This window comes from Silurus aristotelis (genome assembly GCF_946808225.1).
Source record: "Silurus aristotelis genome assembly, chromosome: 3".
Classification (NCBI taxonomy): domain Eukaryota; kingdom Metazoa; phylum Chordata; class Actinopteri; order Siluriformes; family Siluridae; genus Silurus; species Silurus aristotelis.
Window position 1 is genome coordinate 6,060,098 of NC_139576.1, and position 27,054 is coordinate 6,087,151.

General features: G+C 38.9%; 1 protein-coding gene across 4 annotated transcripts in view; it reads left to right on the forward strand.

Moving 5' to 3' along the window:
- The window catches only part of gulp1a (GULP PTB domain containing engulfment adaptor 1a), a 163,977-nt gene that overhangs the window by 1,041 nt on the left and 135,882 nt on the right, over positions 1-27,054 (forward strand). The window lies entirely within an intron of this gene.

The following is a 27,054-nucleotide window of genomic DNA, read 5'->3' on the forward strand; positions in this document are numbered from 1 at the left end:
TGTTTAGTTCAAAAAAGAAGACATTAAGACATTTATATTTTCAGTCTAAAATTGTGTAAACCAGTCTTACTTTTCTTGTGAAAGAAAAAAGAAAGAAACATTTAATTTGTCACATATACATTTATTAAAGCACATCTTTATGTAAATATCAGTGATGTTAGCTAGGAAACTGGTGATGAGGGTCAGCCATGATACAGCACCGCTGGAGCACAGAGGGTTAAGGGGCCTTGCTCAAGGGCCCAGGATTGGCAGCTTGGTGATCCCCCCCTCCACATCTGCCTCTTTCAAACCAAATACCTGCATGTCTTCCCTCACCACATCCATTAACAATCTCAGAAAATGTTTATATTACTTAAAAAAAAAAAAAAGAAAAAAGATTTTGAACAGAAATGTTGGACTATTGAAAAGTATGAACACGTACAGAACTCAATACTCGGTCTGGGTTCCTTTGCATGAATTACTGCAGTATCATGGAGGCGATCGATCTGTGATGCTGCTGATGTGTTATTGAAGCCCAGGTTGTCTGATAGTGGCCTTCAGCTCTTCTATGTCACTGGGTCTGGTGTCTCATATCTCCCTCTTTACAATACCCCCATAGATTCTCCATGGGGTTACGGTCGGGTGAGTAGGCTGGCCAATCAAGCACATGGATACCATGGTCCTTAAATCAGGTATTGGTACTTTTTGCAGTGTGGGCAGGTGCTGAATCCTGCTGGAAAATGAAATCAGCATCTCTATAAAGCTGGTCAGCAGAGGGAAGCATGACGTGCTCTAAAACTTCCTGGTAGACGGCTGTGCTGACCTTCGACTTGATAAGACACAGTGAACCAACACCAGCAGATCACATGACCACCACTGAATGTGCAAACTTTACACTAGACCTCAAGCAACTTGGATTCTGTTTCTCTCCTCTCTTCCTCCAGACTCTGGGTCCTTGATTTCCAAATGAAATGCTAAAAGATCTTTCCTTTCATCTGAAAAGACGACTTTGGCCCACTGAGAATCGATCCAGTCCTTTTTGTCCTTTGTCCAGGTAAAACACCTCTGATGTTGTCTGAAAGAATGTGTCAGTTGTAGCCAAACATCAACTCCAGCTGCAGTCCACTCTGTAAATCTCCCTCAAATTCTTGAATGAGCTTTATTTCACGTTTTTCTACCACATTTTTTTTTCTTTCATTTAACTTTCCATTAATGTGCCTGGATACAGCACTCTGTGAACAGCAGCTTCTTTAGTGATGACCTTTCGTGTCTTACCCTCCATGTGCAGGGTGTCAATGATAGTTTTCTGTACAACTGTCAAGTCAGCAGTCTTCCCCCATGAGTGTGTAGCCTGAACCAGACTGAGACACCATTTAAAGGTTTATGAACCTTTGCAGGTGTTTTAAGTTAATTAGCTGATTAGAGTGTGACACCACGAGTCTCGAATATTGAACTCTTCCACAATATTCTTATTTTCTGAGATAGGGAATTTTGGGTTCTTTCGTTAGCTGTAAGCCATAATCATCAATATGGGAAAAAAAACCCCACTTGAAATATATCAGTCTGTAAGTGATGAATCTATATAATATACGAGTTCCACTTTTTGTATTAAATTACTAAAATAAATAATTTTTTTTAATAATAATCTCATTTATTGAGATGTATTGATTAAAAAGCTATGCAACTATGCATTATGTACTACACTGCATTTACCTTATGATAGAAGAGATACAAATATACATACATACTAAGATATATGCAAAATATGATGCTCTTAATGGTCTTAACAACAAACCTTTGGTCAGGAAATAAACATGAATCAAACCCCTGAGACCTCATTTGCGGATTTACTGTTTGTTGAAAAAAAGCTCAAAACAGGGTTCTTACTTCTATGCCTTGTGTGCAAAGGTAGTCATGGAAATGATTTAAATGTTTGATGAAAAATGTAAATCCAAATTTTGGTTCACACAATCTTTTAACTGTTTGAAGCTCAAGGAACATTGCCTGATTTAAAGAAGGTTCTATCCCACAATAACTTGTTTTATGTGTAATTCTTGCTCATTTCCCTGACTCATATTTTATTGTTAATATTCAGTGGGTAGCTCAGTGGTTAAAGCTCTCGGTTACTGATCGGCGGTCAGGGGTTTAAGCCCCAGTATCTCCAAGCTGCCACTCTTGGGCCTTTGAGCAAGGCCCTTAATCTTCTGTTTTCCAGGGGAGCTGTATCATGTCTGACCCTGGCTTCCTAACATCACTGGGAAATGAGAAGATTAGAGTTTCACTGTGCTGTTATGTATATGTGGCAAGTAAATGCATCTATTCTATTCATGTGTTGACAATAACCTTTTTTCCTATTTTTACAAAAGAGGTTCACTAGAACAGAGATCTCCAAAAACCTGGTTGTGACCCAGTACAGGGCTGTGGAAGAGTTGCTACAGGGTCACAAGTATTATACAGGGATGCTGATTTATGTTTTGCCCTTTAAGATCCACTATCCAAATTTGTATACAGTGCCATTTCAGAAAACATAATTTGCAACAGGTTCAGCTAATTATGGTTCTGTTATTTAGTAAAATAATTTATTTATAGGATTTCATGTCAATTCAATATTTTCAAAACAGAACTGGTGTAGAAAAGGTTGGTGACCCCTGCACTAGAGTATGCTTAACTTCAGCGACAATGAAAAACACAGTTTAACACTTCTGACAGGGTCCAGAGAAAACTGTAATCATGCAGTACCATAAGAGCTAATCAAACACTGAGCTACTTCAGTATTAAACAGCAGGGTTTTAAGCACTACGGGAACACATGTATTGGGAAATCTGCCGTGCAGGATCTGTTTCATGGCAGATAGGATATAAATGAAGGGTTTAAGGCTTAGCGAGTGCATGAAAGTAGTTCTTGAGTTTAATCTAATCCTTTTGGGTTAAAGTAACATGCCACCTGTTGAGCTACAATATATGGACAAAGGTTTTTGGACACCTGAGCACAAGATTCGTATGTGGCTTTTTGAACATCCTGTTCCACATATAGTCCCTATTTTCTTGTATAACAACCTTCACTCTTCTGGGAAGATGTTCCACACAATTTTGGAGTGTGCTTGTGGAGATTTTGTGCTCATTCAGCCACAAGGATGTTAGTAAAGTCAAATACTAATCTAGGGTGTGGTGAAGAGGCCTGGGATGGAGTCAGCATTCCAACTCATCCTTAAGGTATTCAATAGGGTTGAGGTCAGAGCTCTAAAGTGGGACATTTTCCATTTTAATCCATAAAACCATATTTTCATGGTGCTGTTCATTGTGTACCTCCAAGTATATGGTAAAATTTTTGGGAATAATTATGTACAAATTAATACTTTAGTCCCTATATTAGATAATTGTGGGATTGGGATGTGTTGGTGGTAAACCAGAACAGAACAAATACAGAGTTTTAACAGTTGTTCAGTTCCTTGTAGAAGTGATTATATAGATATATTTTTTTCTGCTGAGCGTTTGCACTGTTGGGATTTCTGTACACACTTTTGGACTGTAAATACTGAGAGCTGCACTGCAAATAATAAACCACCTTTGCACTTAAGTGTCAAAGTAACTGAAGTTCTTTATAGTCTGTAATCCTCCTCATTATAAATCTACTTAAAAGCAGATGTATTGCATGTAAACCTCTGTATAACATGTACAGGCATCTGTTACATTTCTACCTTATTATGTTGTTCTTATTCCTCTGAAACTAGACAGTCTATCTTTTCCTCAGTCTGTATGCACATCTGTCTAAAATGTGGAGAGTGGTTGAAGTGGTTGTGTATAGGATTTATACAGTTATCATTGCAACCAGCAGATGAACTGATTAGATTTTGGAATAGATCCAAAATGAAAAACTGGGTCAAGGTCAGAGCCAGGTAAAACACCTGAACTAGCCTTAAGTCTTTTTGAGTATGATGCTACAAGCTTGGCACAACAATTTTTTGGCAGTTTCTCACATTCTTCTTAGCAGAAAATTTCAAGCTTCATCAGGTTGGATGGGGAGCATCGGTGCACAGCCATTTTCGTATCCTTCCAGAGATTTTCAATTGGGTTCAAGTCTGGGCTTGAAGGCTAAGGCACTTTAACCACGATTGCTCAGACTAGCCGGGCGACCCGATCTAGGAAGAGTTCTAGTGGTTTGAAACTTCTATTTTTGGCTAATGGAGGCCACAGTGCTCACTGGGACCTTCAATGCTGCAGAATTCTTTTTTTTACCCTTCTTCAGACCTGTGCCTCGATACAGTCCTGTTTTGTAGATTTACAGACATCCTTGGACTTAATAACTTGGTTTGGACATGCACTGTTAACTGTGGGACCTTTATGTAGACATATGTGTGCCACTCCAATTCAGTTGTAGAAACATCTCAAGGATGATCAGTGGAAACAGAATGCACTTGAGCTCAATTTTGAGTGTCATGGCAAAGACTGTAAATACTTACGTACATGTGATTTCCTTTCAGGAACTCCAAATTCGTTGACAACACTTTGGGAATGTATGGGTATGTATGTAATGTATGCAATGCGTATGAACATCAGCGATCCCATTGATGTTTCCTGCAACCGATGTCGTTGCCTCCATGCCGGGGTCGGCTGATTTTCCCAGACCTGCACACTGAGGTGACCAGGTCCTGGAAGAATCCTTATTTAGCCTGCTTCTTTAGCCCTATCCTCTCTCTTTACACTAATGTAGTGGGGCTGAAGGAGTGCGATTGTGGGGCGATGCCCCAGGTTGAAAAGACACTGGCTGGCAAACCCTTTACCCGGGTGCTGCATTGTCCCTTAAATCCCCGGTACGACCCACCAAAGCCGAGGTAGTCTTCAGAGTGGGCAGGCTTTTACACCATGGCTGTGCTACAGGCTTATCAGGCTGACTGGCTGCAAGAGATCGACAAGAGAGTGCCTACAGGCAGTCATGTGGTTAAAGAGCTGTGTCGTGCAACAGACCTGGCTCTCAGGGCCAAGAAAGAGAATGCTAGGGCAATTGGCTGGTCTATGTCTGCTCTGGTCTATACACAGAAACACCTCTTGCTCACCCTGGAAGATTTGTCTGACAGAGATAGAGCCGTTCTGTGGTGCCAACTGGCCTGTTTGGTAATGCTTTAAACAAGGTCATCGAGAAATTCCAGGAGGCGGCTTTCCAGCAGTTTCTTCCTCGCTGCTCTCATGGGGCTACTTGGCGGGCGCAGCCCCAACCAGAGCCCCAAGCCAGCACGAATGAAATTCAGAAACAAGGGACCCTGGGAGACACCCCAGGCTGAGCCCCAAGGAGCTGACAAATCTGAGGACCGCCATCTTCAATAGAACGGCTTCGGCCAAAAGATCCTGACAGCCAGGAGTTTTTTGGGGTCTTTGCCAGGGGGGAATGTGCACCTCACCATACATATCAGTGGGTCCTGTGCACTGTAGAAAAAGACAATACAGTTCAGTTCGGGTCTTGTCTTCCCCGGTTCAATGGGGTGTGTCCCACTCTGGTGGTTACAGGGCCCTGTGTTGGGGGCTACGTGCCTTTGCATAATGTTATTGACTGATGCTTCCCTCACAGGTCCCCTTACTCACTCTTGACCGCTCTGCCCAAGGTCTATGGAAAGGACCCCATCTTTTGTGGCACATCAACTGCCTGGAGATTCTGGCCACACTTCTAGCATGAAAGCATTTCCATTCAGACCTAAGGGACCATTAAGTGTTGGTCCATAAAGGCAACAGATCGGTGGTCTTCTATATTAACCAACGGGGGGGGGCACTATACATCCCTGAGCAGTTGAATCAAAGAGCAGACACCCTCTCAAGGCAAGGGCCAAGGTCTGGGGAATAGAGGCTCCACCAGGAAGTGGTGGAGCAAATATGGAGAAGATTTTACAGAGCACTGTTTGAGACTCAAGAGACATCGCACTTGTCTCCTCTGGTTCTTCCTTAATCACCCAGACCCTCTTGGGCTGGACGCCATGGTACAGGCGTAGCCGATGCACCGCCTGTATGCTTTTTCCCCCTGTAGCTCTGCCTTCGGGAGAGAGTTTTCTGGGATAGAGTCTGTCTCCTCCTGGTAACCCCATGCTGGCCAGTAAACCATAAACCTTCTCAAACACCCTCTCTAGTGTTTACCATTATCCAGTCCAGAGCTCAATCCACGAGGAGGCCGTATGCTGCAAATTGTGCCTGTTCACTACATGGTGCATAGGTCACCACTTAGACCCAGTGAACTCCCTGGTTGGCCCAGTGCTGGAATTTCTTTAAGAGCAGTTTGCTAAAGGGTTGTCTCCTTCCACCCTAAAGGTTTACGTGTCCGCTATTGCGGCTTATCATGCTTTGCTTGCTAAAAAGTCGCTAGGAAAAATAAACCGTTTGTAACACGTTTCCTTCGCAGCACCCTGAGGTCTGTCACACACCAATTACACACGTGATTCAGAGCTCGAAACGTGGAAGCATTTAAAGCGTTGTTGCAGCATCTTGTTCCCTCAGGGAACCAAGGTTACATACGTTTTTAATTTGTTTTATTTTATAAAATAAAATTTGTAACAAACCTCTTTTACATTGTCATTATAGTGTAATTTTTGTAGAAGTAAATAATAAAAGCCCTTTGAATACTTTCCAGGTTTGAATACTTTCTAAGTTTATCTCTAATGAGTGAGCCAGTGGTAACTGTGGCAAGGAAAATCTCCCTGAGATGTCAAGAGGAAGAAACTTCGAGAGGAACCCAACTTAAACAGGAACCCATCCATATCTGGGTGACAACAAATGTCTATTTATTGTTAGAAATGACAAATATTATGACTAATGTAGTCCTTGCTTATGTGCCTATAACTGCACATAATTATCTTATTTATCTAGTAAGCTCTTAACTGTTCATTATAAATAACATCATTAGCCTGGTTTTCCTATGGAGGACAAGGACACTGTAATCTAAGCTCCTTGTTTTGGCTGAGTTTGAAGGCCAGGCTGCTTACCGTATCGCTGCCTACTGAGCGTCTCGCGGTTCTGTTTACTAGATTCGCGAGAGTTTGAAAATAAAATGGCAAAATCCCAAAACAAGTCCATTCTAACTGAGAAATATTAAAAATGCAAACATCATATCATTGTTTTTAAAGACTGATATTGTAATGCCAGTCAGAGTGGGGGGGAAAAAAAAGCATTCTTGAGCGTGTCTCCAGGCTCACAGCTCCGTTATACTGACCTTTTCTTTCAATAAAAACATTTGCACATGTAGACATTTATCTCCATTAGACCAGCAGGAGCTCTGTGCCGCTCTCGCTCACACTCAACTGTTGTTATGGAGAACTTTTCTCTGACCTGTTTTCTTGAACCCAGAATCTACTTGGACATTGTTTAGTCTTTTTTTATATATATATATATATATTTTTTTTTACACTGTGTTGTATGTTCTACATACTACTGTTTCTGGTATTGGTTAACGTAAATGTTAACGATTTGTTTAACATTTTTGTCCCTTTTTTCACCCCTTGTTAGTTTGTTTGTATTCTGTTCAAGTTTCTTTTTGCTGTGCAGAAATTCTGTCCTAATTTCCCAGGAAGCATGACTCTGAGGTTTTAATGAGGTTACAGTTGGTCCTCTCGGATTCACACTGCAGTGCTGAGAAATTCATCATTCTCAAGTGTTAATGCTTTTGGGCAAAAGGGGGAAAATTAATAGGTGGGGTGAATCTTGGGTAAAGCTTGTTCATGAGGCATTTCTATTTCATTTTCTGAGGATTTCGAGTTCTTTAATAAGAGCCTTGAGCCCTCAGTCTTCTTTATTTAAAACATGATCAACTTAAATATAATAAATGTAGTTAAAAAATAAAATAAGATTATTATTATTATTATTATTATTATTATTATTATTATTAGCTGATTAGGCTAATTCTTTGCCATCTTAATTTTTTTCCTTTATATTTCTCTTATAAATGTTATTAACTTCCTTTCCTCCTTCCTCAGGTCACTCTCTCTCATTCTTTATGTCTCTGTATTTTTCTTTTTATAAAAAAATGCCTTTCTTTCTTTCTTTCTTTCTTTCTTTCTTTCTTTCTTTCTTTCTTTCTTTCTTTCTTTCTTTCTTTCTTTCTTTCTTTCTTTCTTTCTTTCTTTCTTTCTTTAAACATAAATACCCTGAATTAGGGTTTTATTTAGTTATAATATGCAAAACATTTCATGTAGAGGTTGAAAAAAAATAAAATCGGATTCATCGGAAATAAATAAATAATATAAAAAAATTGCCCAATGCTTTGAATCATTTCCCACATGTTGCTTATCCACACTGAAATGTCTGTAAACGCTCAAAATACAAGAAGCTTCTTGCAAGACCTTCAACCATTTCCGCCTACCATTTATATACTTTCTGGCTCTTTGAAACTTCACAGCAATTACTAAAAATGCGTCCTCGTTTTCAGTCCTAATTGCGACGCGTACACAGCATTTTCGAATGTATCCACTTATGAGAGTGTTTTCAAAAAAGCTACATTTTCGTTGACTGAAAGCGCCATCTCGGTGTGGACGGAAAACCAAAACGGAAAGAAAAATATGCATTTTTTAAACGAAAACACATTAGTGTGGACATAGCCTTATACACCTTTAAGAGCTACCATAGTAATCAACTCTAATTAATAAACAGTCTACTACACTGGCTCAGGACTACAGGTTACATGAACACTGAACAATACATCTCAACAATGATGGAACTGTAATGAATATTCATTCAGTGATGGTCATACCATTCTAACCCAACACAGATGAGGATGGGTTCCCTTTTTAGCCTGGTTCCTCTCATTTCTTCCTCGTGCCATCTCAGGGAAATATTCCTTGTCATAGTCACCACTGACTCGCTCATTTTGGATAAACTTAATTATAAGGAACAAACTTATAGGCACTAAAATTATACTTTCTTTTATACTTTTTAACCTGTTTATTTCTGTAAAAATGCTTTGAGACAATTTCCATTGTTAAAAGCGCTCGATAAATACAAATAATTGAACTGAATATACCTTTTTTAATAAAGAATGACTGGGAACAAGTGTAAGGGATTAGTGACAGTCACATGATAGGATTTTTTTTTTGCAGAAAAAAAATGGAAATAAAAATTTGAATATGTGCAAGAGAGTGTAAAGGATAATATATGTAGAGAAATATAAGATATATGAAGTAATAATATATGAGATATGTACATTGTATGTTCAATGGTAGAGAAGTTATTGTGCATATACAGATATATAGAAGATAATCTAGGATGCTGTGAAATTGATATACATTTCTAATTATGAATGTAATGAATGTTGAAGCTGAAATTGTTAATGACTACTGATAGTAAAATTAGTTTTAAAAAAAAATTTAAACAGTGTCCTATCATTGCAGTGGGACTAGATTTCAGTGGGGTTATGGTTGTTGGATGAAAGCTGGCCCTGAACTTGCTAGTTCTGGTGCAAATGTTCTTTTCTCTCCTTCTGTAAGGAAGAAGGTTAAACAGTTTGTTACTGGGGTATGATGGGATATCAGTCCCCGATGATGTGACTCACCATGGCCTCAGACTTTACGTCAGGCAATCGAAGCGGCTGCTCGTTTTCATTATAAATGGCTGCTGAAGGCGAGTAGCAGAGACCAACACATCCTCGAATTCATATACATTTCATGAGCAATGTGCAGAAAGCCATTTGTTTAGCGCTATACAACTTGCTGTAGGCATTGTGCGGCTAAAATATTTATATTGGCAAAATGGGTCAGTTCGTCCATCTGCTTTCCAGTTAAAGGGTTTTGTTGGAAAGCTTTATTCATGAGCTTCCTATCAACCCAAGTTAAAAGGATTATACATGCATTGCAAATACCCTGCTTAGGCATGTGCTTGTATGAGAAATTTCCAAATTTACTCAATTTACAGTACAATCAAATTACTGTATATACCAGGAAAGCTGTTTGTTGAGCGAGATGTGAATAAAGAATGCGGTAATATTTTTCATGCTGGGCAAATTGCATCAGAGATCAAGCCAATTAGGTTTCATCAACCAGTACACAATCTCCAACATCTCCAAATAATATTAAATAGATACACCGATCAGGCATAACATTGACATGACATTATAACATTACGACTGGTGAAGTGAATAACACTGATTGTCTCTTTATCATTGCACCTGTTATTGGGTGGGATTTATTAGGCAGCAAGTGAACTTGAGCGGGTTTGACGAGGGTCAAATTGTGACGGCTAGACGACTGGGTCAGAGCATCTCCAAAACTGCTGCTCTTGTGAGATGTTACTGGTCTGCATTGGTCAGTATCTATCAAAAGTGGTCCAAGGAAGGAACAGTGGTGAACCGGCGAAGAACTCATCAGTGGCCAAGTCTCACTGATGCAATTTCCCTGAGATGACATGAGGACGAAATGAGAGGAACCAGGCTAAAAAAAGGAATTCATCCTCATCTGTGTTGGGTTGGAATGGTATGTTCATCACTAAATGACTATTCATTACAGTTCCATCATTGTTGAGATGTATTGTTCATTTAGCATCATTACTTCTATCAGAGAAAATGTACCCAAGCAAAATCTATTGTTCAGTATCCTTAGACTATAGTTAAAATTATCCCATGTCTGCACATGTCCAAACCATCTCAATCTCGCCTCCCTCACCTTGTCTCCAAAACGTCCTACATGCGCTTACCCTCTAATAAACTTGTTTTTAATCCTGTCCATCGTCGTCACTCCCAAGAAAAAACTTTGCGCTGTTGAGCACAGGTACCTAAAATCATCCACCTTCTCCACCTCTTCTCCCTGCAACCGCACCACTCCACTGCCCTCCCTCTCATTCACACACATGTACTCAGTCTTTCACCTACTGATTTTCATCACCCTTTTTTCCAGTGCGTACCTCCACCTCTCCAGGCTCTTCTCAACCTGCTCCCTTCTCTCACCACAAATCACTATCATCTGGTTAAAAATTCATTGTCCACTGCTGTCACACTGTCCTTATACATGTCCTGCACCACCCTTACATACTTCTCTGACACACCAGACTTCCTTATACAATACCACAACTCCTCTCTCGGCACCCTGTCGTACCCTTTCTCAAAATCTACGAACACACAATGCAACTCCTTCTGACCTTCTCTATACTTCTCCATCAACAATCTTTAAGCAAATAAGGCATCTGTGGGGCTTCTTTTTCCTTGGCATGAAACCATACTGTTGCTCACAGATGGTCACCTCTTCTCTCAGCCTGGCTTCCACTACTCTTTCCCATAACTTCATGGTGTGACTGATCAACTTTATTTCCCTGTAGTTACTGCAAGTCTGCACATCTCCCTTATTCTTAAAGATCGGTACCAGCACACTTCTTCTCCATTCCTCAGGCATCCTTTCACCTTCCAGAATCTTGTTAAACAATCTGGTTAAAAAGCCCACTGCATCTCTCCTAAACATCTCCATGCTTCTCCCGGTATGTCGTCTGGTCCTACCGACTTTCCACTTTTCATCCTCTTAATCGCTGCTCTCACTTCCTCCTTACTAATCCTATCCACTTCCTGCTTCACAATCTCGGTCCCTCTGCCTGGCCAATCGGTACAAATCCTTTTCTCCTTCCTTAGTGTCCAGCTTCTCATACAGTTACTCATATGCCTTTCCTTGGCTTTCGTCACGGCCCTCTTTACCTGCTGCCGCATCTCCTTGTACTCCTGCCTACTTTTCTCATCTCTCTGTCGATCCCAACTCTGTTTTGCCAACCTCTTTCTTCTTATGCTTTCCTGAACGTCTTCATTCCACCACTGTCTTTTTGACTTCCTTTCTATTTCCAGATGTCACACCAAGTACCTTTCTAGCTGTCTCCCTTATCACTTTTGCAGTAGTTGCAAAATCATCCCACACCTCCTCACCACCGCCCCTGTCTGACCTCTTCCTTAAATCTCACACTACAGTCTTCCTCCTTTAGTTTCCACCATCTTATTCTCCTTTTAGTCCTTACTCTCCTCCTCTTCTTCGCCTCCAAAACCATCCTACAGACCACCATCTGATGCTATCTAGCTACACTGTCTCCCGCCAACACCTTACAGTCTCCAATCTCCTTTAGGTTGCATCTCCTACATAGAACATAGTCCACCTATGTGCACCTTCCTCCACTCTTTTACCTCACCCTATCATCCTTCTTCTTCTTTAAAGCTGTATTCACCACTGCATTTTTCTTCCTTTTAGCAAAATCTACCACCATCTGCCCTTCCACATTCCTCTCCTTAAGACCATACCTACCCATCACCTCCTCATCCCCTCTGTTCCCTTTACCTACATGCCCATTAAAGTCTACCCCAATCACCAATCTTTCATACCTAGGTACTCCTTCTACCACTTTATCGAACTCACTCCAGAATTTTTTCTTCTCCTCCATCTTACAACCCACTTCTAAAGCATAGGTACTTATGACATTTATTATCAACTTCCAGTTTCACGCTAATCAGGAACTCTCTTCACCTCTTTCCATCCACACCATGATAGAACAGTTTAACAACCGGATTAACCCCCCCCCCCCCCAATGTTTCTGGCCTTACTCCCGTTCTACTTGGTCTCTTGAACACACAACATATCTACCTTTCTCCTCTTCATCATATCAGCTACCTCTCTCCCTTTACCAGTCATATTACCCACATTTAAAATACCAACCCGAACCTCCACTCTTCTCCATTTCTCCATTCCCTGCTGTCTCTGTAGACGTCTTCCTCCTTTCCTTCTCCTCCTTTGGCCAACAGTAGCCCAATTCCCACCGGTACCCTGTTGTTAACGATACCTGTGGCGATCGTTGGTAAGCCGGGCCTTGACCGATCCGGTATAAAATTTCGATTCGTGATCCACATATTTGATTTGGTACGTTTTACGCTGGATGCCCTTCACAGCGCAACCTTTCCCATGTATCTGGCCTTAACCCTAATGGCAGGGTTAGGAAAGCATGTAAATGGCTGTGCTAATGGTGTTAGAATTATGTCACTACACTATAATACTACCCCAGGTAGCATTCCCAGGCCTAATGTAGCCTTTTTGTCTGAAAATGGCAGTAATTATTTTGTATACAAATGTCTAATTTATTGTAATGATTCTGCATGTCCTTCATGAACTGGCATAGCACCAGCATCTTTATCTGTCCTGTCAGGTAGGTAATGAGGCCCCAGAATAAGGAATCCAATTATTCATGCAGCGGCTGCAGATTTGACGTGTTCCCTGCGATTGAATTGAACCCATGAACTGATAAAATCTCATCTTGCTTCCAAACAGCCCCCCCAGTCACTGAGGATTTGTGGGTTTGCTTTGTGTACTTTTCTGAATGTTGAGTGAAATGTTGAGTGGAGGTTACAGCCTTTTCTCTTTTCAGCCGCCTCAGAATCTCCAAAACCTTTCAGCCATTACATATATGCTGAAGTAAATGGATCTTAAAATATCCTATTTGCCTGTTACAACTATTTTCATTTGTAGATAAGCTACTTATTGATCTTAAAAAGAAATTACGGCATTTTCTGTAATCAAGTATTCATGAAATCATTTGATTAATCTGAGACAATGTGATTAATGCCGTTTTATTCATCAAATATTTTTAGACCTCCAACATTTATACATTTTGCATATGAACTCTGAATTTTAAAATGCAGTGGTGGTTCAGTGGTTAAGGCTCTGGGTTACTGATCATAAGGTCAGGGCTTCAAACACCAGCACCACCAAGCTGCAACTGTTGGGCCAACCTTATGTGCTCCAGGGGCGCCGTACCATGGCTGACCCTGTACTCTGCAATCGAAGCCCAGCTTTCTAAAAAGCTGGAAAAGGCGAAAACCTTGAAAAGGGGTAGCTCAGTGGTTAAAATGTTGAACTTCTGATCAGAAGGTCATGATTTCAATTCCCACCACCTGCCTGAACAAGGTCCTTAATCCTCAACTCCTCAGTTGTATAAATGAGCTAGTTGTGAGTTTACTGCTACATCTTCTGCTTATGTATTCTCTCTAAAGATGGTGACTTTCAGGCTGACCAAATCTAGGGTTGGAAACCTCAAAATAGGTGTAAAATATGCCATGTTTTCGGTTCATATATACAGTCATTGATGCACATCTCAACAGCAAAAGACTGCTAATGCTAAAAGCCTTAGTGTCCAGGTGGAGCTTAGTGGTTTAGGCACATCCATAGCGAAGCCCTTGACCCCATAGCTGCTCAGTTGTATGAATGAGATAACTATAAGTATAATAATATAATAATGGAATAGCCAGAATAGAATAGCCTTTATTTGTCACATATACATTACAGCACAGTGAAATGTTGTTCTTCGCATATCCCAGCTTGCTTGGAAGCTGGGGTCAGAGCGCAGGGTCGGCCATGATACAGCCAAGTCTCTCTGGACTTGGCCTTACTCAACCCATCATTAGCCAGTCATGCTCAAACAACAGTGACATACAATTGTCTCATTTGTACTGTAGAAATGTTATTTCTATATAGTTGTTTTATTTTGTTCTTCTGTATTGTAAAGTATACATACATATACATTCTTAGGAGAAAAATGCATAAATTACATGATTATATAAAAACAGTGCTGGATGGAGGTTTGCAAGCTCCAAATGCTCCTTTGTATGAAACAAAGGTGCACGGTATCGCCTTGTCTCTGTCTCCTGCTGTGTTGGTGACCATTTGCTCATGATTTAACCAATGATCTGAGTGAATGCCAAAGCTGTGCGTACCTTTCGGTATTCCTATGATAATGAAGTGGTCTGAGAGAGAGAGAGAGAGAGAGAGAGAGAGAGAGAGAGAGAGAGAGAGAGTAATCTAAGCCAGGACAGCTACTTCCCTTGCATGTTTTGTTTTTACCTATAACCTGAGTGCTTTGTTCTCCTTCACAGAGACTGACCCCCCTAAATGTTTAAAAAACCACAATGCCAAGTTCTTAAAGTTGGATTTGATGATTGATGACTGCAGCGCCAAAGCGTCTGCAATAAAAACCACTGCTGAACGATTTCCAAGTCTCCGGGTCTTTGCTGGAAAGTTTACAACAGTACTATCAGGCAGTTGAGGCTCTAGGCCTTGCTCAAGGGTCCAGCTGTGGCAGCTTGGTGGTGCTAAGATTTAAACTCATGATTTCAGATCTTTGTAAAGCAACTGTACAAAGATACAGTGGGTTAGGAATACACATTTTAAATAAATACTTCAGCCACTATAAGTGTATCCTTTGGCATATTATCAGAAAGTTTATCATATTTGGCAGATGCCCATAGCCAGAGTGACTTAAAATTGTGTCATTTGTTTAATTAGGCAGTTTAGGTTTAAGAGTCTTATGAACTCCCATTAACCAAATATTGAATAAATATTGGTCCAGTAAAAGTTCAATTCAATTAAATTTTATTTATATACCAGTTTTTACAATGGACATTGTCTCAAAGCCGCTTTTGATAGATGGATGATGGATGGATAGATGGATGGATGGATGGATGGATGGATAGATGGATGGATGGATGGATGGATGGATGGATGGATGGATGGATGGATGGATGGATGGATGGATGGATGGAACTTTGTCATTGCATAGTACTGGTACCCAACAACAAAAGGCATTGTAAATGTACATTTATTGCCTATAAGTTTGAACCTTATAATTGTTTATCTCTAATGAGCCAGTGTTGATTGTGGCAAGGAAAATACTCCCTGAGATGGTATGAGGAAGAAACTTTGAGAAGGACCAGACTCAAAAGGGAACCCTGCCTCATCTAGGTGACACCGAATGTCCATTCATTACAGTTACATTGTTGAGGTGTGTAGTAATAGGTATGTAAATGCAGATCTGTTCATGCACCCTGTGGTTCTGAGCCATTGTAGTAGACTGTTGATATTAATTCCAGTCTAAATCAAAGCTCAAAGCTCGCGAGTTGCTCAGCATCTTCATGGATCTTTAGGCTGTAAGTGTGGAACCATCCCCTGCTGCACAGAGTGGCCTCATTTAAGAAGAACTCCATCGAGAGGTAGGACATCAGGATGAACCAGGCAAAAACGAAGAGAAGAAAAGACTGGAAAACTGGTCACTGGAACCTCAGGGGCATGTTTACTTGATAGAGAGAGAGAATAAAGATTGTTAAGCATTTACATTGTTTATGTGTATAAGGACACCATACAGTGTGATCAGGGGCCCTGTAGAAGTAAGATCGAAGACCTAAAGAAGACCTACTGACAAAAGGCTTGACTAAATGAATGTTTTTAGACTTTTAGACTTATATATATAATATGCTAAGATTTTAGATCCAAGACATTTCAGGGAGGTTTTCTTTGCCATTGTCACCACTGACTCGCTCATTAGGGATAAACTTATTACATCCTTAAGCTATTTATTTCTATATAGCTGCTTAAGGAGAATGTCCTTTGTAAAAAGAAATGCTATACAAAATTGATAAGATTGAAATGAATTGCATTGAGGTTTGCATGCTCGCAGTGGAGAGTCTTTGTGCGTTTAACACCACAGTAGATTTGAATTCACTGCAGGCGTTAAGCCGATTTCAGAGAGATAATGCTCACGGTGTGTAAAATAGTTTGCAATCTTAAGAGCGTGTCACCATCTCGAGTTATTAATGGAACGCTTTTGAAGATTTGTTTCGGTCGCCCTTTTTTTTAAAAGCTTGCGATGTATCCACTCTTCTGATTTTAATTTACAGGCTGTCTATAAAAGCTTTTCATGCAGACCTATTTCTCAGAAATGTCTTCATCAAGAGGTCTAGACCTCGGGTGTAGTCAACGTGTTTGAGCGCACTTCCTATTACTTTTTAACAGCTAGCCATTAGCCTTTAGGAGATGCTAAGAAACGTTAAATGTACCGTTTGCTAATCGCAATTTGTATGAGGTTCAATGTTTTACTGTCACTTATTGCCACAGGATTACAGCACGACATAGACTATATAGACAAAAGTTTGTGGACAACTGACCATGAGATTGGTGTGCACTTTTTTAACAGCCCATTCCACATTTAGTCCTTACAGCTATTCGAAAACCCTCCACTCTTCTGGGAGGATGTTTCACAAGATTTTGGGGAGATTTGTGCACATTCAGGTCTTCAATACCATGTACACTATATTCATGGATTCGGCTTTGTGCTCAGGGGTATTGTCATGCTGGAACAGGTTTGGGACTCCTAGTTCAAGTGAAGGTAAAATTTTATACTACTGCATCCAAAGACATCGTTTACAATTGTGCGCCTCTAACTTTGTTTTAACCATTTGGGTAAGAACCAGAGGTGGAAAGTAATGAATTACATTCCTTGTGTAGTTTTTTGTGCACTTCTGCTTTTTAAAAGAGTTTTTAAAATGCTTATTTTAACTTTTAGTTAAGTTTGTTTTGTTTTATAGTATTGTAGGAACCTTTAAAAATATGCTTTGTTTCCAATTTTTTATGGCAATTTATTTATTTTATTTCTATTTTCAAATTTAATATTACATGACATTTAGTTTTTTTTTGTTTAGATATGGGTTTGCTTTATATCCAGAAAATGTATTTGTTAAATGTAAATGTTTTATTGTTGTCCAATGACTGTTGACCAAAAGGTTAAAGGTCATGAGAGTTACAAGGCGGGAGAGAGGAGCAATGCACATGGCGTGAAGAGACTGCGTGTAGGCTGTGTGTGCTACAGGAGACACAGGGTAACATCTTTTGGAGACCGAGTATATTCTTGAATATTACGGCCCAAATTGTACCGGAACTGTCTTCGGGTTTTCTTCTTTGACTTTCTCAAAGTTTAAGTTTATTTAACGGCACTGCCTGTTTATAAGCCACCATCTCCGCCATCACGTGTAATCAAGGCATAGCGGCTATCGCATTAGCAACGCGTGTGAACAGTGCATGCAGACGGGATCTAGTTGGACCTGTGACTTTGCGATTGTTGCTGCTGTAAAGATCGCAGGGTTACACTGTGCTCCGATTGGCCTGACTCTCCACGCAGAGGGAATTATTCATTACGCTTACAGTGAGTTGATGCTGTTCGCGGTTCATCTTGGTTTTCTTGGATGGATGCAAGTGATTGTTTTCCAAGTTTCTGCTTAAGAGGATTTCTTTAACTCTTCACACTGTGAATGTGCACCAACTGGGCCCCAACGAAAACATAGTGTATGTGACTGAGTTGTTGGTTCTTATATATTGCATACAGAACTGAGTTTTCTGATAGACTGTCTCAATTGTGCACTTGTTATATTCTATTGTATTTCTTTATGTTTTGAGGTCTTTAATTTTACTTTTCATACCATTTTCAATACCAGTATTTTATTTTCTATTTTCAAAATATTTCATCCTCTACTGTTTAATGGTTTCATACTTTTTTTTTTGTTTTAAATTACAACTACAGCAAACTAAAACAGTAAAACTCCAGAATAAGGAAAATAAATAAGTTGTTAATTTACTAATTTGAATTTGTACTCTGGTGTTTCATTCATTGGGGTTCGTTATTGTAATAAGAGACTGATGTAAAAAGAAGAATACTACCGGCCAATTCACCATTCAACTGCCGGGAATCCAGGTTTTCTGAGTTACGTTAAAAATATAACATTTTAACCTTTTGGGTTAAAAATAGGGTTACAGTATTGTACCTAACAACTTTTACTACTTTTTAAGTCACATCAGTTAGAGAGTAAAGAAATAAATAGATACAAAATAATCAAGCGGGAAAAAAATCGCATGCCAGAAACAACTGCATTGATTGACTATTGCGCTAAACTCATAAGAAAGCAAGATGGAGACGGACCAGACAGATTCCGGTAATGTAGAATAGTGAAATGCCGTGAAATTGGAAGTTGTTCAGTGCGTGTGATGTCTGAATTTGCATACGCGATTTATCTCCTTATCATAAATGACTATAACAGGAGTTTTTTGTTGTTGTATTTTTGCTGCGTAACTGCATAACTCATATTAGACTTGTCATTGTGTTTTTTCCTTTGCTAGTGCATTGTCATTTGTGAAGGTGTTCTTCATTAAAAATGACTAGTTTGAGATTTATATTCCCTTGTCCTTTATGAACTACATTAGAATCCCCCACCTCACCCCCCACTGTTAACAAAAGGTAACTCGCTAAATTTAGTAGATTGTTAGATCAGTAAATTTGCTTGTACCTAAGTAAACTTTCATTGAAGTAACAGCACATTTACTTGAGTCAAATATTTTACTGCTTTCACCTCTGGTAAGAACCACATATGCCTGGAAAAATCAGGTGTCCTAATACATTTGTCCATATAGTGTATGTACTTTCGCATGACTGATGACCCAGAAATCCATTACTGCCAATCATTTGTCAGATAGCAGTCATTATTTAACTTTGGTTTGCTTGTTTGCAAACCTGTCACACTGTAAGCTCTTGGCATCTAAACTCTCTGAGCATGGAAGGCTGTGACAGCTATATTAAAAGCTGACTAAATGTTTTGAAGCTTTGGTGAATTAATGAACCGTGATAATTAATCAGAATCTTTTTTTTTTTTTTTTTTTTTTTAATGCTGCTTGAGCAAATAAACATGAGTGAGAATGTAAATGAGGAGAAATTCGGGCTAAAAAGCCTAAGACATGTAGCTGCTCTGCTAACGAGATCATGTCAGTCTGGTATTTCAGGATGTGAGGAGTCAGGATTCCTTCAGCTACGAGTAAAATAGTAAAAGACAGGAGGTGGAGCTGGAGGTAGAAGAGCTGAAGATGTGGAGGTTTTTGTTGGGAGTGACGACGATGGACAAGATTAGAAATGAGTTTATTAGAGGGAAAGCGCATGTAGGACATTTTGGAGACAAGGTGATGGAGGTAAGATTGAGATGGTTTGGACATGTGGAGGGACATGGGGTATATCTGTGGGAGAATACTGAGGATGGAGCCGCCAGGAAGGAGGAAAAGAGGAAGGCCAACGAGGAGGTTTATGGATGTGGTGAAGGAAGACATGCAGGTAGTTGGTTTGAAAGAGGCAGATGTATCCGCTGTGGTGACCCTTAATAGGAGAAGCTGAAAAAAGAAGAAGAAGAAGTTGTTGCAGCCCAACATAATATTGAAATGAATTAGAGTTGAGTTAATTATTTCGTTACAGTGGCCCCTGTCAAGAGGTAGGCTGTTCTTTCTTTCTTTCTTTCTTTCTTTCTTTCTTTCTTTCTTTCTTTCTTTCTTTCTTTCTTTCTTTCTTTCTTTCTTTCTTTCTTTCTTTCTTTCTTTCTTTCTTTCTTTCTTTCTTTCTTTTCGTTTTAGAATCATGACAGAGTTTAACAAATGTTTTATGGCTGAATGACTCCTTCTTAAGAGAGCAGAATTTTGAGTTGTTATTTTTTTTTGTTGAGTTTACCTACAATTATTTCTTTAAAACAACACAACAGCGATGCACTTCATGTGAAATTGTGGCTCCACTTTAGAATCCAAACAGTGGAGATGTAAGGCTTGACCAAGAAATAACCGCACACGCTTATTCTTGGGGAATGAAAGCTAATTGCATTCACTCGTTATGCTGATTTAGCCTCAGTTCTGACGAGCGTGTCCAGTCATTGGGAGCTGCGGTTTAGAGTTCCGGCCCTGCAGCCTAAATCAGCATATCATTGCATCATGCATTTCACTTCCAAACACAAGTTGAAGGACACAAGATGCGACTCATGGGAATTTAATCTCATTATAGAGGTGGCTTCTAGGTACAGCTATTATTTGGAGTCCTAGAATTTATACCCTTTGGTGATCATCGTCTTTCTGGGGCGGTCCATACCAGAGACCTTAATGGCCCGTTAAAATATCATAAGTCCCACGTCATTGATTTTCTGATTGCCCAGTTTGGGGTTATTGCAAAAGTTCTTTCCTTTTCATTTTTTTGTTCGAGAGGTGAATGTGTGCAGCAGAGAGCTATGAGGTCTCTAATGTGTTTTGAAGACATATGAGGGCCTGATTACACTTCTGGAAATAAATTTAAACCATTGGTTGTTTTCTCAGGATGAAATTGGGTAATATCACTTTTAATGAGTCAGTGTATATATAATATATAATATCATTATATAATTTTCTTATTTAATAAGAATAAATAAGTAAAGAAATTATAATTAGATAAATAGAATCATGACATTAATTTTAAAAGATCAAAGGAATGATGGAAGTAATAATAAAAGGGATGATGAAAGGAATAATAGAATTAAGGATGAATGAGAAAACATGATGGAATGATGGAAGTAATGAAAGGACTGATAGAAGTCAGGATGAAAATTAATGATGGAATGAAATGAATTAAGTAAATAAGGATACATGGAATGAATGCTGAAAATAAATGATGGAAGGAATCATAAAAGTAATGATGGATGGAATGAATTACAGAATGAAACAATATATGATGAAATAATGGAAGTAAAGATGAAAATGAATAGTAGAAGGAGTGAAAGAAGTAATAATTAATAGAATGAATGATATAATAAATGAGAAAATTGATGATGGAATGATGGAAGTGATAAAAGAAGTATGGATGGATGGAATAAATGATGGAAGACATGATTAAAGTATTGATAAAAATATATGAGGAGGTAATATTGAAGGTATGATGGAAGGAATGAAAGCACTAATGATCAATGGAATAAATGGGGAAAATGAATGAGAAAACATGATGGAATGGTGGAAGGAATGAAAGGATGAATGGAATGAAATGAATGAGGATAGGGATGATAAAAGGAATTAAATAAATAGGGATAAATGAATATTAGAATGAAAGAGAAAATGTCTATGATGAAAATGAATGGTGGAAGGAATGATGAAAGAAATGATAGAAGGAACGATCAAACGAAGCACAGAATTCTATTACATTTTTTTTTTAATAAAATAAAGAAGATGAATGAATGAAGGGAAGAAAGTGAAAAAGTGTACAAGCGCACGCTTGCTGACTGAAATGTCAAACACAAGTGATGATATACACATTTCATTTTGAGCTCTGTAATGATGTCTGTCTGTAATGTAGCTGCGATTTGTTTGTTTATTCATTAATCCCTGACGACATGTTCAGGAGTTAAGCTTTGTTTTCCTCGTCTCGTTTCTGTGGATCCTCCGCCAAGTAAAAATATCATGTCTGTTAAGTGAACAAAAGGAATTACCAAGTCTCCATTTTCTACCCTGAAGTTAACGTCTGGGTTGAAATGGCAGGGTTGAAGTGATCATCTCAAGTGAATATTCTTCTGTGGTGGTAAATCTCTCGTGAGGGTTGTTTAAACAAAATGAATTTATGTGGATGTGCGAGAACACTTTCTGCAGATTTACTGTTTTATGAAGAAGTGGCATTTTAGTTGTTATTTCACAAACACAGTCGGCAAAGGAATGGTGAAAGAAATGATTAACGGAATGATGGAAGCTATTAGGGAAGGAATGTTTGAACGTATGATACAAGGAATGATGGAAGAAATGATGGTAAGTATTATTGAAGGAATGATGCAAGGAATAATTGAAGGAATTATGGATGGAATGATGGGAGGAAAGATAGAAAGAATAATGGTAGGTATTATTGAAAAAAATAATGGAAGGAATGGTAAACAGGAATGATGTAAGGTATTATTGAAGGTATGATGGAAGGAATTATGGATAAAATGATACATGAATGATGAAAGGTATTATTTAATTATCTAACTCCTTTCTTTCTTTCTTTCTTTCTTTCTTTCTTTCTTTCTTTCTTTCTTTCTTTCTTTCTTTCTTTCTTTCTTATATATTTGTATTTCCTGTATATTCTTTCTTTCTACTTTTCCTCCTTTTCTCCCTTTTTTCCTTCCATCCTTTCTGCCTTTGTCTCTTCCTTCCTTCCTTCCTTCCTTCCTTCCTTCCTTCCTTCCTTCCTTCCTTCCTTTCTAGCTTCCTTGCTTATATTTTCCTCAGTTCTTGTAAGAGAAATATTATCCCTACATTCATTCTTTAATAGCTAATGGCTAAGCTTCAGGAGTAAATATTTCATGCTATCCCAAACCCCAAAGCCTAAGTAAATGCACTTCCAGGCAAAAAGGTTGGTAATATTGTAGAAAATTTTCAGCAATGTATCTGTGGGGGATTTAGTTGATGGGTTTTGGGCTTAGTGCCTCATTTAATTAGCCTCTTTCCATCATTTATTTAAATAATCCCCCAGTCAGTGTATTTTCACTTACTGAAACAACTTCTTTATGCAGTCCCTTGCAAATGTATTTATCCCAATGTTGTCCCAAAGCAGTTTTTCAGAAATAAAAAAAGATTATAATTTTTAAATCGATAAATTTGTCCTCAGTGAGATTGAATGCGGAGGCAACCTTAATAAGAACCAGAGTCAAAAGGGGACCCTTCGTTATTTAAGTGAGCTCCTGAAGTTTATTCATTATAAATCCATCATTGTTGAGTTTATCACCTGCTCACTGATAGTCACTTGAGTGCCAAACCGTTCATGGCAATTGTAGCAGTACAGTTTTTGAGTGGATAAAGTTTTTATCCACTCATTCATTAAAAATGTACGATTAATTTCATGAAGTAGAGTAAAAAAGTCAGATATTTGACTTTAATTTGTAGTGAAGTTAAAGTTAGTCTCCCCAAATGGAAACACTTCAGTAAAGTACAGATACGTGAAAAAGCTATTTAAGTAAAAAACAAATTACATTTACTTTGTTACTGTCCACCACTGTTAATATGACACCATTCTGAAGACCGAAGAACTCGAAGACAGAGATCTGGAAAGAGGATAGGTGAGGGTTTGGCTTTAAAAAAGATCCCAAATGTATTGTAAAACATGGAAAGAACCCTGCCTAGAGGAAGTCGGGCACCAAAAGTCGATAACTGGCCGAAGAGCTTACTAATCAGTGGACCAGGTATTAATTATTTGCAATTTTGTTTAGATTCATGACACTAAAAAAAGACATTTCAGTGCTTACCCAAAGCACAGTCTGCAACAAGCAGGCACAGTGTGCAGGATAAGAATGTGCACTCGATGCGTGTTTATTACCAGTCTGGGTGCACGCTGAGTTTAAAACACAGGCAGATGAAAGTACCAAGCTGTACTGCATAATTGATAGCCAGACATTCAGGTAAAGGTCAAATCCACAGAGCAGCTTACAACTAAGTAACAGTACTATGGGAGAAATAAACAGGGATCAGGATGACTAAGACTGATTATAAGGTACAGTATAAATAGAAAATAATGAGGGCTAACGTAGGCTTGAGGAGATGCTTTTCTGCAAGCTTATTACATGTTTTTTTTTTTTTATCAGTATGGCAGCCAATTTGTGTGGCGTTATTACTCAGTAAGGGATATCAAAGAACATATTATTGAGCTCTGTTTTACATTTGCACAATTAAATTCAACTCAATTCACTTTATTTGTGTAGTGCTTTTTAAAAAAGACATTGTTCCAATACAGAGATCAACAGGAATAAAAAAAGTTAGTCTCTATAAGTTTATCCTTTGGCATATTATCACAAAATATCACATTTCGAAGATGCCCTCATCCAGAGTGACTTAACCTCCTAAGACCTGAGCTTTGGTTTGGCTTGCATTTTAGATTCCTTCCAGTTATTTGGGGTTAGGAAGAACCAATAATTATAATAACCATATATTTTCTTTGAACATGAAGCTCTTCTTGGAAATAAAATGATGTCACTTATGTGGACACTCGGTCTGTATCTACAGAAAACAATAAAGACACCATTGTGCACAATGTCCACGTATGTGGACACCCAGGTCGTAGGAGGTTAAAATTGTTTCATTGGTTCAATCAGGCAGTTAAGGTTACGGGCCTTGCTCATGGTCCAAGCAGTGACAGCTTGGTGGTGCGTGGGATTTAAACTCATGATTTTTGAACCAAACACCAATGCCATAACCACTGAACTCCCATGAACCTATATATTGAATAAAAATTGCTCCAGTACTAAAGAATTACTCTTTCTACATTTCTACTTAACAAAGTGAGAGAAAAAAAGTTCTCGCTTGTGAATTGACTAAAGAATCAAATGTAAAAGTAGTGATCTGTAAACGTCTCTCGGTTACGTATGTAACCCTGGTTCCCTGTTGGCCCCCAGATACTTGAACTCATCCACCATCTTCACCTCTTTTCCCTGCAACTGCTCACAGGTTGACCTTGTCTGTTAACCTGTCCATCACCACTGCAAACAGGAAAGGGCACAGAGCCGATCCTTGATGCAGTCCAACCTCCACCTTGAACCAGTCTGTTGTTCCTACTGCACACTTCACCTCTGACCTTCTCCTTCTCTATACTTCTCCATCAACATCCTCAATGCAAATAATGTGTCTGTGGTGCTCTTCCTCAGCATAAATCCATACTGTTGCTCACAGATGGTCACTTCTTCTCTCAGCCTGGCTTCCACTACTCTTTCCCATGACTTCATGGTGTGACTGAGCAACTTTATTTCCTTGTAGTTACTGCAGGTCTGCACATCTCCCATATTCTTTAAGATCGGTACCAGCACACTCATTCTCCATTCCTCAGGCATCCTCTCACCTTCCAAGATTTTGTTGTACAACCTGGTTTGCTGAACAGAAACAAACTCATATAAATGTTGTCGATGTGATGGGGTTGGTTGCATTAATTAAATATGAAAGCATAGTTTAAACTTGCATAAATGTATATGCTTAATAACATTCCTGATCTGTTGTTCTGAAGGGAAAGACGCTGTGTAGAAAAAGCCTGACAGAAAAACTGGAAAATAATTAACTTGCTTTTCTTTTAATCGCAAAAATAGTTCACAAAAAAATGTACATACTTTTCCACATACATTTATTTATTTTTTTATCCCAGACTCCATTATGTCCTCGTGCACCTTCATTTTTCACCGCAACCCAGTTTCTTTTTGAGGAAGTTGTTTTGCTTGGTAAGATTGACAAGAAAGGCACGCCTGCAGTCTTTAAGAATGTTCAATTCACTCGGAATCAAAAGATTGCCTCGGCGCTGTGGCACGATTTAAAAAATGCAGGTCATCATGTTGAGAGTCGAACTCACTTAACAGCATTCAGGACTGCAGGCGATGAATAAAATCCTGTCAAGTGGATTCATCACATCTCCAAGCTGCTGCTTTCAAAACACAGCTTTTTCTGGTCCTGTGAGAAGTGCAGGAAATAAAGCCACGCTGTATTCAGATATTTGGTGCTTCTCTTTTGCCTGCTAGTCGGTCCATTGTCATTGGCTGCACATTTCTCTCTGTACTTTTATTTAATGCTACTGAAATACTCCAAACTGAATGTGTATTATACGTTTACAAAAGAAATAATTACATTTTTTTTTTTTTTTTATCAGGCCATGCAGTGCTTGCTGCTCTAAATATTCTTGTCTTTATGATAAGCTGTAATTTCTAAACACCTAGTTTTTTTAAAGACTATGTATTTCTAAAGACCATGGCTTCTGGAAGTTTGGACATTTTAGCCATACTGTGTTCATAAATTTGTTTGAAATGCAAAAATGGTAGATTGATTGGTAGTAAGTGGTTAATACTTGGGCTTTGGCTCAGATGGTCATGAGTTCAAATATCAGCAAACCCATGCTGCCCTTAAGGAAACTCTATAACCTTCAATTGCTCTGTTGTATAAAAAATGAAAATATAAGTCACCGATAACGGTGACGGTCTTGTGGAATGCCATCAATTTAATCATTTCAGGATGATTTCAATCCAATATTAGAAAGTTGTGTGGAAATTGGGCTATTGTTTGGTCGAAGGAGGAGAAGGAGAGGAGGAAAGTATCTACAGAGACAGCAGGGAAAGGAGAAGTGTAGGAGAGTGGAGGTTCGGTTTGGTACTTTAAATGTTGGTACTATGACTGGTAAAGGGAGAGAGGTAGCTGATATGATGAAGAGGAGAAAGGTAGATATGTTGTATGTTCAAGAGACCAAGTGGAAAGGGAGTAAAGCCAGAAACATTGGAGGTGGGTTTAAACTGTTTTATCATGGTGTGGATGGAAATAGAAATAGTGTAGAGGTGATTCTGAAAAACAAAGACAGTAAGAGTGTAGTGGAGGTGAAAAAGGAGTTTTTGATAGAGTGATAAACGTGAAGCTGGAAGTTGAAGGGGTGATGATAAATGTCATCAGTGCCTATGCTCTATAAGTGGTTTGTGAGCTGGAGGAGAAGGAACATTTCTATGATGAGTTAGATGAAGTGGTAAAAGGTGTAC